Below are 17,204 nucleotides of genomic sequence, written 5' to 3' on the forward strand. Positions count from 1 at the left end.
GCACTCAAGAGTGGTCAGAGTTCGGCTTTCGGATTGGAGTAGTGCTGAGGGGGAGCCAGGGACACCCTCCCCGAGGTGAGGAAAATTATGGAATGATCAATTACCATAGTAGGAGTAGGTTTAATGAATCATGAGTGAGGACATAGTCTCGGCATGCGGTGATGCTGATGCAATGTGCTTTTCTTGTTTAAAATGAGATTATTCTTTCCCATCCTCCCCACTGCAATCGATCTATCATCTCATTTTATCGCTAAGGACGAGATAAAAAATTTCAGCATTTGCCTAAATGAACTCATGCGTGCACCTAACAGTCATGCATTGGGTTGTAAACATTGGACTCCATAGTTACGTATATATATAGAGGAAAAAAATTGATGTTGCGTCGGCCGGAAATCGATCCCGGATCAACTGCTTGGAAGGCAACTATGCTGACCATTACACCATCGACGCCTTGTTGAGATCGTGGTAGACCAAATAATTTTAAGATTTCGTGCCATATTTAAATAACATGGTAAATTAATAGAACGGGAACAGATGATAACCTGTAAAATGATCACCCTAAGGAATTCATTTACTCCGTCATTCAACACGGATTTTCTTTTGTATATATGAGTCATGAGCTCTCCCCAACTTATTCATAGGAATGTGAATATCACAGATTCATGGTTTATTAAAAGTATTCTACCGATTAATGTGAGTTCACATAGGGTATTTAAAAAGTATTCTGGCATTTTCCCCTCCCTTCATGTACTTCCCTATTAAATAAGGCCCACTCCCTTTCATCCCATCTATAAATCCTATTCTTTTTCTCCCTCTCCTTCGTTTACCTAACATTCTTCCCTCTCACACTGTTTCCAGCATCCCATCACCGTACATTACTTCCCCAATTCAAACCCTCCGTCTCCGTATCTTATGCAGAAGCTGCCTCTCCTCACCCACCATCTCCAGCACTTCGTCGTTCCTCCCCCCTCCGTCCTCTTCTCCTTCTCCATCTCTTCTCCACACCCACATCTGGAATGCCTCCAGTCTTCTCTCGTCCTTCTTCCTAGATGTCCACATTTCCGCACCGCAAAGCACTATGCACCAGATCAGATTCTTCACTAGCATTTTCTTTAGAATCTTTCAAAACGATCCTCTCATATGCTCCTTGATGTTCAGCGTTCACGGTAGGGGGACAATTCCTTTACCACTCTGAGGATTTTCCTCAAGTGTGATCGCAATCTTCACAAATGAAAAATTTGGTCGGTGATGGATATCTACAGATTATGCAGAAGACTAATGATGTTGATCTTGGAAACAATCTTCAATCGATTGCAAACTGAATGCTGAAATTCACTTGCTTCTCTTTTAACAGAGACTAATTATAGTTTGTGTAACCTCGAACGCATCATCGACTCGCAAAGAGCGAAGCACGAACCAATTGATATGGAGGGCATTGAACACCAGCAATTCCTATTAAGCTAACTGTATGAGTTCTTAAACCTTACACAAATAGGACTCGCACAGCAAAAGCGTAAAATTGAAGAAAGATTGAATGAAAAGTAAACTATAGTTTTCCACGTAAAATAATAGGGTAGTTTCCTTCATCAAAGAAAACGAAAGGCATTGATTCCGATTCGTTACCCATCATTAGTGCATTCATCAAATTATATGGTTTTAGAAATTCCAGTTCAGACGAATGGCAATGGTCAATTTTAACCGCATTTGTTAAAGGCCAGATTGGCGCTCATGCGATGCCACTCCACGTGACGTCATAGGGACCTAGTTTTTATACGAGTAGATAGGAGTTTTACATCGTCTAAGATTATCAATGCATGCATGAGGCACAGAGCTCAGGGAAACATGTCTTAATAATCACCTATTAAAACTGCCTGTAGTCGAAAAGTTTCCTTCGTTTGATAGGGTATTAATAATCCTTATTTGAGCCAAGCCCTACATGCTAGCAGGGTACTCTGCTACTAGCTAGCATCCTGCATCGTATCAGCGCTCAAAGCCTCGCCCCAAGGTCACCTCACACGCCGACAGCGGGAACCAGAATGACGTCACACGGTGTTTTCCCAGCATTCATACTTAGCCGTCGCGTTTTCGCGCGCTTGAAAATTTTCACTTTTCATTTAATCGATAAAAATAGATATCGTCATTTAAAAATCTAAAAGCTTGAAAAACGTACTCCAGGAGTAATAATCTTTCGATTTAGGCAATAAAAAAATAATAGGAAACCACCCTATTATTATATCACTTCCATGGTTTATACGCTCTGTGTCATCCTCAGGCCGAGCTTCAAAACCATGGTAGTGATCTAATGATTATTTTATGTGGAATGATATAGTTTAATTTTCATTCAATATGAATAAATTCCATTGAGTAACGCCTCAAACCATCAACGAAGAAAGATTTCGTGCTTTCTCGCGAATAGACTGAGTGAAGAGTTTTCGGGATTGCCACCGGGTCAGGAACTGCGTGGAGTTTCTTTTTTCGTCCTTAAAATACGAGATTTAAAGGAAAAGGTTTATTTTCTACCTCCCAATAAAATGTTCCTCGATATTTATTTCTGTTGCATTAACTAACTACTTAGAATTAATTAGCCTTTTTCTTTGATCATGATTGTACATAATTTTCGATAGGTTTATCAACCATTTCAGGCATGATATAGTGGAAGTTTGAAACTTCACAATAAAATGTAATAGGGTGGTTTCCTATTATTTTTTTATTGCCTAAATCGAAAGATTATTACTCCTGGAGTACGTATTTCACGCTTTTAGATTTTTAAATGACGATATCTATTTTTCGCGATTAAATGAAAAGTGAAAATTTTCAAGCGCGCGAAAACGGGACGCGTAACTATGAATGTCGGGAAATCTCTCCGTGCGACGTATTTCTGGTTCCCCCTCCGCCCGGTGAGGTGACCTTGAGGCGAGGCTTAGCGCTAATACGTCGCAGGCTGCCAGCGGGTAGCCTAGTACCCTGCTGGCTGGTAGCGCTTGGCTTAAATAAGGATTATTAATACCTTATCAAACGAGGAAAACTTTCCGACCTTAGCCAGTTTTAATAAGTGATTATTAAGACATGTTTCCCTGAGCTCTGCGCCTCATGCATGCATTAGTAATCTCAGACGATGTATAACTCCTATCTTCTCGTATAGAGACTAGGTCCCTGTGACGTCACGTGGAGTGGCATCGCATGGGCGCCAATCTGGCCCTTTTCAAATGAGGATAAAAATGGACCATTGCCATTCGTCTAAACCGGCATTTATAAAACGAAATAATTTTTATATTATGAATACACTAATGGTGGGTAACGAATCGCAATTATTGCCTTTTGTTTTCTTTGATGAAGGAAACTACCCTATTGCACTTTTCCACAGTTATTTTAATGCCCACTACACGCGTCAGAGCACCATTGTCTGGTACAATGCCCAAGACCCACCAACTTGTACCAGATGAAGGATTTGTGAACCTAAAAGGACGCAAGAAGGTAATAGTGGAAATGTAGAATTATATTTTATTCGATTGACAGTTATGTTCAGTTACAGTAAAGTTCATACGATATGAATAATCTTTTTTCGTGAGAACGTTTACGTACCAAGCTATTTCTTTACTTAATATTATCTAATTCTACGCCCATTATTAATAAATTGTTGATCCGCACGCTGTTAGTATTCATGTGTGCCCGAAGTTAACGGTGCGTGCTCGCAGCAGGCGCGAAGTACTGTCGTGGGTAGAAGAATGAAAGGTTCAAGCTTGGCGAGAGCTGACCCCTGCCACGTACTTGCATGTGAATTTGAAGTGACACCAACATATGACTGTGAATAACAGGTGAGAAAAAATACTTCCTACAGGCAGGAGTAGTCGTAAATCTGCCATGTTACTTAATCCAGTGAAAGAATTTTATTGATGGATTAATAGGCTCCAAAGATTTAATTTCTGACAGAGAAAAAAATTCCATTTAAAATATGACCAGCTCGTACTAACCCTTAAAGGATGGTGAGTTGTTGAATAAATTATAAATATTCTTTCATTTCTAAATGAATTTACACTCCCTCTTGCTAAATCTATCTCTCCGTCATTTTAAAGGATCAAAAATATATCACAATTGGAATTTAAATCGAAGTAACAGAATTGGAATACTTACTTAAGTTTTTAGCATATGAATTCACATAGACTATCCCGAACTATGTTTTTAGAAGAGGGAACCACCAGTACTGGACTGGTAAAAATAACGATATGAAATCCACACGACCCTTTATGCGCTGCAATGGTGTAATAAATTCCTGCGACAAATTTTCTTTTTTCTTAGCAGCCGTGATTGTAGACAAAATATTGGTCAAATTTATCTCCCATTTTATCCTTCTCTATCGGCTAGTGTTACGGTCAATTGTGCGTTTAATATTGAATGGTTATTTATAAGATTACGTGTTAATCCGTGAAACGCCATTACGTGATCACGTAAGAGAAAAAATAAATGGTTCAACTTTATCTGATTCAGCGGTCTTAGAATGCTGAGCTTAGGATCTTGATCTCGCATACCCTTGACTTGATTTAAATGGATGCCATTCTAGTTTGGGAACCACGACACGCCTTTTAGGTGACGGGAGAACTGATATCCTAAATTAATTGATACAACGGTCCTCCTCTCGGTGATTCCTCAATGTTCGGAGGTACACTTGACCCGATGCATTAGCTCGTAAACTGTTAAGTCATAGTTACAATCTTTCCGTCCATCCAACTCCACAAGCATTCCCTCATTCCCACTCACATATCCACCTTTACATTCCTTCTCATTCGATGGACTCGACCTTCCGCTTCCCGCATGCTCTAAAATTCCATTGTGTTCCTAGGGGTGAACTCCATCCATTCCATTCCCCTATTCTAATCCGTGCAACAGGGGTCCGCATACTCTCCTCGCAACTATCGATCCTTTTCATCTCGAACAGTATCTCATCCGGGGATCGACGTCACCCATTCATCTTCGACCTCGTAATCGAATCAAAAAACCCTCGGCTCCCTTTGCCCCCCGTGTCACGGCGATCGTCATTATCAATCGATCGAGGTTCTAAATTAATGCTGGGAAAAGAGTACTTTGATCCCAAGCGAAGCTCTCATTTTTAAAAAGAAAACGGTGAGTCTGGCGTAAAAAAAGGGATAAATTCCAAAGAAGCATTCTGCGGTTTTAATACTTGAACTACACCTATATCAACGGGATACCGTGTAAGCCAACACCAGTGTGTGTGGCACGGGGCGATTCCCACCAGATCATGGGCGTACCCACCCCTAGAAGCAACTGCCACCCACCAAGAAGCGAAAATAAATTTAGTTCAAAACGAAAGGTATCAAGAAATTTTCCTTTTGTATGAACATAACATTAGTGTAAGACATGGAACTAAAATAAAAATGATTATTTTTTTCAAGCGAATAATAATAAAAACTAATAAATTACTCTCATAATTTCCTTAAAATTCTGGTTCCATTAGCCTTTTCCGTTTAAAAAAGTTACAACATGAACGACCACGGCTATTTCCCCCCGCATCCCCCCCTCCCTAGTTTTGATACTGGGTGCGACTCATCTTTATTGACTCTTTAAAAATTTCTTTCATTTAGAAGATAACTCCAGGAACTTTAAGTAACCATTCGTTAGAATATTTAACTTGCAAAAAAATGTGCGTCGGCCGGGAATCGAACCCGGATCAACTGCTTGGAAGGCAACTATGCTGACCATTACACCACCGACGCCTTGGTAATGATTCATTAGGAATGATGTGTGTTTTTTCCCAACTTACGTGTAAGAGCTTTTTGTTTGCTGAGGTTGCTTATGTTCCGTTGGGATGGCGACGCATGTGCTTTGGAGCGGTAAAACCCAATGTTTGGTTCACACTACTACAATCAATGGAATGAAAGTTACGAAGTGCGTATAATGAATCTTCCTTGACCAATATATCTATTAGTAATGATAGTAGATGCCTCTTTAGGTTTAGCCCAGATGAGAGATTATAGTTTATCAGCCAACGTTTCGCTTAAATTTCCTGTCTTCAATAGGGCTACAATTTGAAGCAATCTATTTTATCTGATTCGTTAATGGTTTAAATGGTGTATGCCTTCACATAGATTATGCAATACATACTTTAAGAGAATATTTTTTCCAAACCACGTACTTGTGTATTGCTGGGTAAATTGAGAATACCCGCAGGGCTAACATTAAAAATTCATTAATTAAATCCAAAATAAGAGCGGTATACCTAAAGCCTGGTTCATAAATTTGGACTTTACTTTTACACACTAACATACGACAGTACCTACTTCATTTTTCTTCCCTTTAGAAAGCTTTATTCGTAAGTACCTCTTTTGTAGCCAAGCAATATCATGCAAAGTATATATATTAAACCTCAAAGTGCTAATGCGTTTTTGCCCGTCCCTGCATTTCATATTTTTACTTTTATAAAGTTTTTATCGATTCAAAAAACTATTGAAATTTCATTCACTACTATTGAGTGACCTATGAATGTGAAACAAACAAACTGACGATTTTCGCAAACAATATCCACCTCCAAATAGCATTCCAAAGGATTTTGACTCCGAAAAACCGAGAATATAAAAAAATAATAAGCCAAACATAAAATGCACTTAATTAGGCACTCTTAAAGGTTAGACCCCAGTTAACCCCGTTTTTATTCCGAAATATTTAGTCGCAATCGGCCCAGGTGCTTTACTTAAAACATCCATATAAGTCATTATAATTCCGTTGGCTTTCTGTCGCCGTGTATCACGATTTAGGATCCACGTGGAAAAAAGGATTTCTTGCATTCTGTGGAGATATTCTGGTGGACTTAGGTTCTCAGTGAAGGCAGTCGAACAAAAGGAAAACTGTGAGCGAGAGCGACGGGTGGCTAGGAAAACCAAAATGAAGAAGGCTATAGGTTATATCAAAGGCAGGAGGCTATTTAAGACGTTGCATACCTTGATATATTGAACCTGATGATGCTGTAAATACGAAACCGGTAGTACCAATAAATTTAAAATTGTGGAAATTGGTTCTGCTTCTTCATTATGTTCCGTTTCCACTCCATCTCGCCTGAAACCTCAGATTGTATTAGGAAAACCAAATTTAATGCAAACGTGACCTTACGCATGGACATACTTAAGTAAATTTTAAAGCCCAAGGAGGAAAAGGAAGATTCAGGAAGCAATGCTTTTTACAACTATTAGACTGTTTGGATTAAATATGGCTGGATTGAAGATGGAAAACATTTATCCGCCATACCATTCGTAAATAGATTTATTTTTGGATTAATAGCATATATCATATATAGCAATCATAAAAACGTACCCAAACGATGACTAGCAACAAAGGGAGGAGTTGCTAAATATTTGAACTTTCTTGCGCGGTCGGAAGTAATCAATGAAGTAGTGAATTGGATGGATGAGGCAGATACTTTGTGGAGATCCATTATGAGATATGAAGTGAAACAATTTGCACTTTCCACATAAAAATTTATTAAACTACAGTCGACATGTTTCGCTGCACTGCAGCATTACTAAGACTAAACCAAGAAATTAACCATACCAATACGTATACAAAAATGCACACTCGCAAACATTTGAGAACCACCTTCCACCCCCAATTTCTCAAATGTTTGCGAGTGTGCATTTTTGTATACGTATTGGTATGGTTAATTTCTTGGTTTAGTCCTAATAATGCTGCAGTGCAGCGAAACATGTCGACTGTAGTTTAATAAATTTTTATGTGGAAAGTGCAAAGTGTTTCACTTCATATCTCACAGTGAAGAAGGTTGCATTTTTCTATACGTTTTCGTGGCTAAAAATTAACATTAGAGCATTAATGTAATATTATACAATTTATTTCAATTAGCGTACTTGAAAGACTCATAAAATTAATGTTGAAATATTTCCGTTGTGAATTATATTATTTGCAGACCTTTGGTGAAGAGCAGATATAAATTGATATAAAGATATTTATTGAATGGTTTTGATTTATATTCATTGGAGAGATTTGCCTAGAGGAAAGTAATCTATATTTCGCATATCCTATGTTTCCAATCTTATGAGGGATTAATGTATCACTGGAATATTAAAATGCCTTAGAAAAAAATCTGCGTCGGCCGGGAATCGAACCCGGATCAACTGCTTGGAAGGCAACTATGCTGACCATTACACCACCGACGCCTTGAATGTGGTGATATAGAAATGAAATTTTATTTTCTTTCTGCTGCTTACTTGCTTCACTTACGCTTTTTGCTAGCTGAGGTTGCTCATATTCAGTTCGAACGGCGACCTTGATGATCGTGTTTCGGAGCGGCACATCCTGATGTTTGGTGCGCATTCCTACAATCAGTTGAGTGCGCAGTCGTCGTGCAAACAATGAATGTTAATTGACCAATACATCTATTAGTAATGATAATACAGAGCTGTTTTTGAGTTTTAGTGGAAATTAGAATTACGGTTTAATCGGCAACGTATCGCGCAACTTTATTGGCTTTATCAGGGATGTAATACATCTACATAATACCCTGAGAGCCACCTCTAGGGTGCTTGGCAGGGGGTGATCAATCACTCAATTGGACTCCCACATGCACACCACACGGTCCAAAAAACGTCCCGTATAATAACAAACTATACTTCTATATGCTGTTAGAAATAATACTAAAATTAAGAAACACGCATTAAGTCTTGCATAGGTTAGTAGGCTACACTACAAGTCATCTAATCTATATTGAGTTCTATCGCTGCCGAAAAGATCATGTAGATCTACATAGTCTACGTGAAAAGAAGCAAGGCAGCCTAGGTGGAAGAGCTATTACGTCTAAACGAAGCAACGAAATTCAATGCAACAAAAATCATAAGAGAAACCGTTCCTTTCCAAACAAATCCTCTGCCCAGCATTTTTGTGTGCTCGATATTTTCCCAAAAATATACGTTTTTGCGCGTAAATTTACGTTGCCCAATTCCGAACGCGAGTTAATTCCTCAGTTTTATTTCAAATGAATGATGATATTATCTATCATTCATATATAGTTACGAGGTTTGGGGAAAAAACTACCAGGGTGTGTGGCAAGGGGTGATTCGACACCAGCCATGCACAGTGGCGCCGACTCCATGGGGCCTGAGGGGGCCCGAGCCCCCTCAAAGATTCGTTTGGGGGGTCGGAGCCCCCTCAATAATTCAAGAAAATAATTAAGTTCTATTATGCTTTGTGAAATCACATAAATATATTTGTTATTTTTATTTCCCATGTTTGACGATAGTTACCTTTTAAAATAAATTCAACAATGCGTGTTGAAACAAATAAGAATCAAGTGGTGTGAATCATTGAAAAGTAGCTAATTTCTCTCACTCTGTCGTCGCACTTTCCTAATATTCTTTTAAGAAAACCCATTTCACCATTAACTTGACCGATTAATTCTCGAATATGTTTATTCCACGATAGATCATTATTTAGTCTAACTCCTAGATATTTCACGGATTCAACAGTCCCTAAATGGGTACCCCGAATTATATAGCTACGTTGTAGGGAGTTATTCTTCTTCCAGAAATTCATTACGACGCATTTTTTCAAATTTAATTCTAACTGGCAAGCATCGCACCACGCTTGGATAGCAGCAAGGTCATTCGTTAGTTCAACTATATCTTTGCTTACGCACTCAGGACAACCCCTAGGGTATCAGACATGAGGTTAGACCAGAAATTAAGGACACGAAGATGCTGGTGCGAAATGAACTGGCCGTCGACGCACTACTACTAGACCAACATGCTACCATGCGAATAAAACTACAAGCTAGTGATAGGAAAAGGGAAAGTTAGCGTATTATATAATTCATTTATGAGTTATTACATGCCAAAACTTAATGCAAAAGTTTTCTATTCCACAGCTTAACTATCTCAAGTACTAAGGTCCCTTATTTTGCGCGGAAAAAATTATTATTGTTAAAAAAATTGTTACAAGTCGACCATGTGGTCGAATGATAACATACAGTACAAAAATATATCCAGTCCAAAATACAAAAAAGCCCACAGTTGAATCTTTTCCAGCCTGGTCATATAAATGCGAATAATAATTGGGAAGGGCTCCTATGCTTAATCGGGGAAACCATTTCATTCTTCTATGCACTCGAAAGAAGAAAGGAAGATTTGAGCGTATTTGACGGTTGCAGCGGAGGCTTATTTTGAATTTATGATCCTTATTCGCCAAATAACAAATATTGGGGGAAATTTTAGATGTGGGTGCGCCAAACAACAGGGGCGCAGCAAGGAATTAAGGCTGGGGGGGTTTAGGTGCAACTAATACCGGGGTGTGTGGGGGTATGGAATACCCACTAGGATAAGCGGTAGGAGCGAGATTAATAAATCGCGGGCTTTAAAGATAAATGGTTCAAAATGGTGAGTTTTACGGCTTTCTGAGGGATATCCTATTAATCCTTACACTATTCCATTATTAATATCAAGCCAATCAAGTAAAATGGTAAGGCAAAAATACAAGGTAAAATTTAAAAAATTCTCTGAGCTCTGGGGGGGTCTTATCCCCCAAAACCCCCCCTCGCTGCGCCACTGCCAAACAACCTACAGGTAGCGCGCTGGGTTATCATCTACATCGACATAATGCCCTTCACCTGGACACCTGTACAGTGATTGCCAGGAGGTGATCAATCACCTGCATTCAATAGGACATGCACACCACACGGCCATAAAAATGTTGCTCGTACCAACAAACTATTCTTCCAAATTCATACAAAGGCAAAACTTTTCAACTTTTTAAAAGGGACCGCGTGGTGCGCATGTGGGAATCCAATTGCATGCTGGTGAAATTTGTAATTCTATTATTTCAACGAATAGTAGTGAGAAAAGTCACCAGTATAACTTGTTTGGGCTAATTTAAGGCTTTAAATCAGTGAATAAATAGTTGGTTGCATCATAACGAGCAATGTTATTGTAAGTTGTACCAGAGAGGAGAACGTTGTACGTAATGAATATAAGAATGGTAGTGACTTCCAGTTTTTGATAATTGTATTTGCCTATTTCCCACCATATTTTATGGTCTATGCTAGTATATTGTTTATGGATTTACCAATATTATTGAAATAGGTAGTAGCTTGTGTGCTGGCAGCGGAACCGATTCGCGATCTCAAATGTGGATTGTGTGCAGACTGTTTTGTTGTGAATTCGTACCGTACGAATAGGACTACCTTCTCCACTGATACGGCGTTGCCAAATTCAACAACACAGCTCGTAAGCTTTTGATCATTATCCTCCAGTATTACAAGTTTCATTTACATCTCGATTTGCCGCCGACCAAATCCAATAATTTGTCATAACATATTCCAAGAGGGTCTCGGCATCAATTTTCGGTGTCCTAAAAAAGGTTGGTTTCCTATTACCCCCTGCCACACGCCTTTTAGGAGGCTTGTGGGGTACTATGTAGATGTAGATTGATGACCCCCTGACAAACACCCTAGAGGCGGATCGCATGATATTATGTATATGTAATTATTCTTCCACATTCATACAAAGGCAATACTTTTAACTTTTTATGAGGGCAATCCGCAGCAAAGTTAGAACTATGTAGGGATGTAATTATGTAGAATTATGTACAGTTACTAATGAGTAGACGTAGACGTTTAATAGCTTTCCACCTACAATATTGGCGCGCAAGGATCACCACGTGTATACTTCCCAAACGAAGAAGGGACGCGTCTCCGAGCAACGGAGGAGGAGGAGGGGGTCTGTTCCCCCTCCCCCCGTACATGAGTGGCGTCGCCTGAGAGAGAGTAGAAAGCCGTGTGGGGCGATCGCCTTGGAGGAGGAGAGCATGCCGGGAAGAGGGAGGTGGGAGGGTGGAGGGAACCCGTCCGGTTTTAGAGCCAAGTTCATTTCCAACGAGCAGCCAAGAAAGAGGGGGGGGAAGGTTCAGGAGTGTTGTATTCCCCTCCCCCCTCCCAACACGCCCCTTTGAGGAAAAGAAAGAGAAAAAAACGGGGGGGGGGGGGGGAGAGAAGGGAGGGGTGGCCTTGCTCACCCCTTCCCCCCACAACTCAAGAAAGAAGGTGGAACCAGTTCTTCTTGCGAAGGAAAAAGACGCTTCGCTTCCCCTCGGGACGTGTCTAGCTTGCTTGCAGACTTCTCCTTCGCCTCTCCCCCCGAATAAACATCTCCTCCAGCGCCCAACCCAACCCAACCTTACGCACCACGCGGTAACGAAACTCCTCAACAGCAAAACCCTTTGGAGTCCACCGTGGAGGCCTGGCCGAAGGGAAAAATCGCGTTTGGTCACACGAACGGACCACAGCGTGATATTCCACAAACCTTAGGCCAATCGTAGAAAAAATAAGGGCGATTTCCAATAAACGGGAAAATTAATGTTAAACCTTGGAACTAGTGGTGTCGTATTCATGGGCGTACCCAGCGGAGGGGGCCACTGCTGCCCCCCCCCCCTAGAAGCAAAAATCGCAAGTCTTTAAGCAAAACCAGTACTTAAATGAAAAGAAAGTATTCAACAAATTTTCTTTAAACCCACGAAAAATGATACGTATTTGTATAAGATATGTAACTGAAATAGGGGATCGGGTTGGTGTGGTGGCTAGTGTTGGCTTCCCACCCGGCGGGCTCGGGCTCAAATCCCGGCAGTGGCAGAGAATTTTCAGAGATTTCCCTGCTTGAATGTTGTGAGGAGGACATTTCAAGCGCAACACTCCGTCCGTCGGATGGGACGTTAAGCCGTGGTCCCCTTGGCGCCTTTCATTAAGAGCAGGCTAATGCCGACGCCAGGTTACTCTCCACCCTTCCCTCATGGCGCAAATGACCGCAGCTGTCGGTCGCCTCCTCCAAATACCATACGTAACTAAGATAAAACTATTTTTTAATGGAAATAGTCTCATAAACTAATGTCACCAATTGGTTTGCCCTCCCTAGACCATAGCTTGCCCCCCCACACGAGTTATCATCCTGGGTACGCCCTTGGTCGTATTCAATAAGTTTTCAATTGCTTTGTTAGTTCTCTGCGTGATTCTTGGAATAAGACGTAATATGGAAATTAAACTATATAGATTAGATATATGAAAGAAATCGAAGCGGCTAAGAACTCAAATCTAAGTACCATATTTACGGCATTTTGAGGATATATATCGGCAGTAGTATGATAAATTCCGCCGCGGTTATACTTTTTTCCATTAACCGAAGTAGTCAAGCTCATTTTACAGAATTTTATATGTGTAATATTTTTATGACCGGGCGGTGTACATCTTTGGATCCTCTTTAATGCTGGTCACCACCCCCGTCAAACACCCTTAGGTGATCTCAGGGTATTACATCTACATCTACAAATTACCCTGCGAGCCACCTCTAGGGTGTTTGGCAGGGGGTGATCAATCACCAGCATGCAGCATGCATTTGGACTCCCACATGCACACCACACCGTCCAAGAAACGTCCCGTATAATAACAAACTATACTACTATATGCTGTTAGAAATAGAATATAGATATATATTACGTGGATTTAGCATAATAGCTGCCGTAAAAGTCTCTGAGAAGAGGATAGGAGGGCTCTTGTGAATGGAAATAATATTTATGCATTATAGATCATGCTTTTCCCGACAAGCCGTACTGTATGCATTCCACCGTTTCAGTATATAAGATTAGTAATTTCAGTTTCTGAAGCGGTGTTTCACTATCTTCACCTAGCCTCTGCTACACAGCAAGCCGAAAACTATAACGAAACCTATAAGCCTATAACGAAAATGCACTTCTTCCCGGGGCAGGTAGGCAGACGTTCAAACAGGAGGCGTTGGAACGGAATCGTTGATGGCGAAGGGAAAGTTTCCGTGGTCGCAGCTTCCACAGTGAATCGCCCCTGCGCCGACCTTGAGAGTCGCCACATTCACTAGACAACGCGCTCACGACCACGCGGAATACTATTATAGTCTAATGTTGACCACTATTTGCACCCACTCCGCATATCCCAAGGGGAAGTGCACATTAATGCAGGGATCGAGTCGGAATGTGTGGCTAACTGAGTCGCATGTGAATCCTCAGGTCAGCGGTGGTCCGCCTCCCATGATCTTTCATCCGCCCCTCAGCGTGGTAGCTCCAGCGATGGGTTTTTAGCGAATAAAAAATTGATCGCTCGACCAGCCGATTTCCGAATCCCCACATGCACACCTCTTAGTCATGATAATATTACGCAATAGCGTAACTATTGGGTGTGGGGGTGAGTGGGATAGATCCCCCCCCCCAAAAAGCCTCAGTGAATTTGTAAGTGAAGCGTAAAAAATTATTTTAAACTATTGTCTAATTATTACATATAATTACTGCATTTACTCAAAGGGAAATTTTAAGTGCCAAAATTATGTCAAATGTATTAAATGCATGTGTATGTAATAAATTTTACATCATTTTGGCACTAAAAATTTAACTTTAAGCAGATGCAGTTATTAGGTACCAAAACAGGACAATGGTTTTAGATAATTTTTTTCCTCTGAGGCTTTGGGGAGGGGGTCTATCCCCTCATCCCATCCCATAATTAACCCACAAACTGGATAAGTGTACGCGACTGCTCCGAAACTAGCTCCTGGATGCATGAAAATGATGGATCTCACTATCAGAAACACTCCATTTATTTCACTTAACATTCCCACCCGAGCTTTTCACAAAAAACCACCGACTAAAAAAACCTATACTCCGTTTTTCTCTATCCCAGTGATCACTTTTTGCAGACTGCCTGCCTTGTTCAACTCCATTTCGTCTACGCACCCATCACTGGTTCTATCAAAACCCTTCGGAACGTTAAAGACTCAGTTTCGAAAAGCCTCCTCCCACTGAGCCCTATATTTTATATTCGTAAAAGCTGCACATTTTAAGCTTTGAAACCCGCAAGATCGTATGTTCCTTTCTTGAATAATGAAACTTCCATTGCAAACATAATGGATATAATTCTCTTGGAGATAAAATTCGCAACCTCAGTATCTGAACATAAAGGATACCATGATGCGCGCGTGATCGCGATTATATTGCGTGAACCTCGGAGTAGCAACAACAGATCATTTTCGGACATCCCGAGAAAATAAACTAATTTCACTCCCTTGAGGTCGCTCACTGCAATCCTACAGTCTGTGAACACTTAAGAGGAAGCGATACATGCGAGGCCACACCACCAGAAAGATCCTTTCACCTGCAATAGCTCGGAAATACATAGGTACCCATACAGAAAACCGCAGCAACAGTCCACATGGATAGCGGAGAGGCACCTGTTACTCCAGGAAACGTTAAGAAAATGCACTTGGTCCACAATCATCAGGAATACGCGTAGTTTCGAAATACATCGCGTCCACTCAGCTACAGTCACACCTTCACGAACCTTCAAGCTGCACAGTTTTCGTAATCGTGCGTGCAATCTATTTATCATCAGAGCAAGGGCCATATTGCAGCGGCTTAGAAAAATTAGCGTTGATTGGAAACATATAGTACCTAACATCGGATAAATTACGCAAGAAAGGCAATGCTGTGCACGTCCATGCTGGTAAATTAATTGTTACTGGCGATTTTCAACTAATCTCTCCATATCTCAAAGTTTTTCCCCACCGAACCCCTTCCATGTATAACTTCCTGGCCTCAAAATATTACTTCCCTGGCCTTTCGCTTGTTGAATTTCATCCTATTTGCTAAGTGCATATTGATATACGCAGCATATTATTTAAATTACTGGTCAATCAATGTTAAGGCGTTTGTGCAGATTTAGGTGATAAGCAATAAAAAAATTTCTCGACCAGGTCCAATCTATTAAGCAGAGAGAATGAGTAACCAGAAGATAATGCTAATTGTAAGCAGTGACGTAACTATTGGGGGGGCATGAGGGGAATAGCCTCCCCCCCCCCCATAGCCTCGGAAAAAAATTAATTTAGAAATATTGCCTAGTTTTGATATATAATAATTGCATCTCCTTAAGCTTAAATTTTAAGTATTGGCGTAAAATGCATTTCCAGGCATGTCATTTTTCATAAAACTTTCTCGGACCACGATTGCTTGGGGGGGGGGGGGGGGGTGGGAGGGGGAGTCGCCCCTAGGCCCGTCATCCCCCCCCCCCCCCCCCCAAGCATATCCCTAGTTACGCTACTGATTGTAAATATATTGAAATCGGCAGCGAATTTGAACTAAATGCGGGAAAATGTCCGTATGCATGTAACGCGTAATTTACCAGTAAGTAAGATTGGGCGTGAAACAACTCCCCATAGGTATTCCGCGGTATAAGGGTGGTCGTTATGAATGGGTTCACGCCAACCACGATTTCTCACATTGCATTTAGAAATGCAGGTGCATTGAGTTGTGAAATTACGTTGGTAAAGCAGACAGGAAAAGCCAGCCTCCCAGCTCTACGACACCAACACCGGGAAGTGAACACGCTTACCCTTTACACCGCCATTGCATTGCTTTGGTATGCACCGTAGTGTATGATTCACCCCGATAGTCTCGCAATCGGCGCATTTAAGGGTCGCAACTGGTTACAAATTGTCATTCTCCGAATTTGTGGCCGTATTTCAAAATTATTTTCCTGGAGTCGTCTCTCATCTACATCCTTGTCCGATAAGTACCCTTCATGAAGAGACGTACCACTCCACGCGCAGCGTAAAAGTCTAAAAACGATTTTAAGATACCTCCCGAACTAAGAACCTATCCACTAAGGAAGTCGTATGGCTCATTACCACAGCATTGGCCACCAACTATGACCTTTAAAGCCTTCCACCTGAAGGTAATGACCGTCAGCATAACAGGTAATAACTATGCGACACCAAGTACACGACTCGCACCCTTAACGCCAAGACAATACACCAGGGAAACACCGAACACCACGGCGGTGGCAGGAAACCAGCAACCTACAGCCCTAACCAAGCATTGCGATTGAATGGAAAGGTTGACTATTCTATTGGTATTAGTATACCAAGCTGGACAATCAGGGGGGGCTTGTGACAACCAATTTTGAAATTCTCTGCCTATATCACGAAATTATTAAAAATTACCCTGATCCATCACCAAATAGTTGTGGTAATAGTTACTGGTGAAGCAACATCCTTTGACGGTTTACTAAAGAATGCAAAAGCTAAATAACATGGAAGGTTAAGGGAGATTACTATTCGGCTATCAGCCCAAGAGTAATGGATCTGCCACATACACCTATCTCACTCGATTTAGAGACACTAAGATCTAAAAAA

At 40.9% G+C, this 17,204-nt stretch overlaps 2 non-coding genes across 2 annotated transcripts; both read right to left on the reverse strand.

Annotated features, from left to right (window-relative positions):
* Nucleotides 1–5,657: 5,657 nt before the first annotated feature.
* Trnag-ucc lies at nucleotides 5,658–5,729 on the reverse strand. The gene has a single exon. It is a non-coding gene; the product is annotated as a tRNA-Gly (tRNA).
* A 2,376-nt stretch (nucleotides 5,730–8,105) lies between these two features.
* Trnag-ucc lies at nucleotides 8,106–8,177 on the reverse strand. Its single transcript has one exon. It is a non-coding gene; the product is annotated as a tRNA-Gly (tRNA).
* Between the last annotated feature and the right edge of the window lie 9,027 nt (nucleotides 8,178–17,204).

Source organism: Ischnura elegans, chromosome 2 (assembly GCF_921293095.1).
Source record: "Ischnura elegans chromosome 2, ioIscEleg1.1, whole genome shotgun sequence".
In the NCBI taxonomy this organism is placed as follows: domain Eukaryota; kingdom Metazoa; phylum Arthropoda; class Insecta; order Odonata; family Coenagrionidae; genus Ischnura; species Ischnura elegans.